The 1589-nt window shown below is 32.8% G+C and overlaps 1 long non-coding RNA gene across 1 annotated transcript in view; it reads left to right on the top strand.

Annotated features, from left to right (window-relative positions):
- Positions 1–1298: 1298 nt before the first annotated feature.
- The window catches only part of LOC109863358, a 6806-nt gene continuing 6515 nt past the window's right edge, over positions 1299–1589 (top strand). Inside the window, exons 1-2 of the long non-coding RNA XR_002251323.1 lie at positions 1299–1358; positions 1432–1559. This is a non-coding gene — a long non-coding RNA (uncharacterized LOC109863358). The remainder of the gene's footprint in view (positions 1359–1431; positions 1560–1589) is intronic.

Here is a 1589-nt window from a genome sequence, read left to right as displayed (position 1 = left end):
CCTGTTGCAATGACAAATCTCTCAGCTTGTTAACAAGTTCAAAACTGTTTCCAATATAGCTCTTAGGGAAAGGTATGCTTTTAAAAATCACTTTATGTAAATACTCGGCAAATTGATGTAATGGGCTATTAATAGAAGATACAATTAATCTGAACGAATTATTATTTTTATGTATCTTAGGTATTCCATAGGCACGAGGCAACAGACCATCACTAGATCTAATAGATTTATAGGTCAAATCAGAAATATATTCTTTTTTTACCCAAGTCCTTAATAATTTATTAAGAAATTCTTCGATGTTTTTTACCGGGTTTTTATTGAAATTCCAATGTAGTCTCAGTGGTTACGGAACATCGATTGGAAACTAATCATGATTTTTTGTGGAAAGATGTTAAAATATTAGATAATGAAAAATTCTTTCATAAAAGATTGATTTCCGAAATGCTACATATTCAGTTGCAAGAAAATTCGATTAATGTTATGTCAGATACAGACAAGCTTAAACCATACTTTTCTTTCTTAGAAATGTTCAAAACAAAGTTATAATCGCGTTGGCTTGGCTTTGTATTATGATCAACATGTTTGTTTTTTGAAGGTCTTTGCAAATAATAGTGTATTTATAGAGGGGATATACATATATATATTTGTTTGTAAAGATTACATGCCAGTACACAGTTTCTGATTATTGAGTTTACAACATCTCTTTTGTGTTTAAAGATGCTGTGCGAACTGCGTGTATTCTAATTTTAAGTGAGTGAATTGTTAAGTTTATTTTTATTATTGTGTGCGCTAATTAATTCTATTTTACTAGATCTCTTTGTATCATTCACACTGAAGAAGGTCCAAACCTTGGGACCGAAACGTTTGTGACATTTTAATAAATCCATTGATTATACACGTCCATCTTGTAATTATTGCTCGTATCGGCCTTTCATTTTAATTGATTATTAAATAGTATGACGTTTTCCAGTTCGTAGAGACAGAAAATGTCTATACGTAATGCATGGTAAGAAACGGAAGAGCCAATTAGCANTTCGCTCTTATCGAAAAGCAGCATATTGATTGGCTGTCGCGTCGCTTTTAGCCGCGCGTCCCGCGATGCGTTGACGCATCTTTTTTACAGGAATTGTTGTTATATATTGTCTGTATTGAAAATCACAGAAAATATATAATGTNAAAGTTATAAGCAATTCAACTAATTCTCCACCAATATCTTACATTAGCTACAATGCTGGTCTGTGATTGGTTGGTTTGCTACTAATCTTATAACTAAAATTGTGTCATGTGATCGACAGTCAATTGTTTCAAGAGTCACAGCCAGAAAGGTAACGAACAGGAAAGGTGACNAAATATGTCACGTAAGTATATATTTTATCCAAGGATATATATTATTATATATAATAAATATAATAATTTCTGTTCTGTTTTTAGAAAACAGTGATACAACCGAGGCAGCTATCGCGGACCGGTCGCAATCGAACTCGGTCCGCGATGGACAACCATCTACAGACAGATCACTGGAAGCGGGACAAAGATTAGGTTACCGCAAGAATAAAACAGTAAGTAACATATAATTTCTATCTAGTTTT

Source organism: Pseudomyrmex gracilis, unplaced genomic scaffold (genome assembly GCF_002006095.1).
Source record: "Pseudomyrmex gracilis isolate BER0280 unplaced genomic scaffold, ASM200609v1 scaffold_4372, whole genome shotgun sequence".
Classification (NCBI taxonomy): domain Eukaryota; kingdom Metazoa; phylum Arthropoda; class Insecta; order Hymenoptera; family Formicidae; genus Pseudomyrmex; species Pseudomyrmex gracilis.
This window is presented reverse-complemented; position numbering and strand designations above follow the sequence as displayed.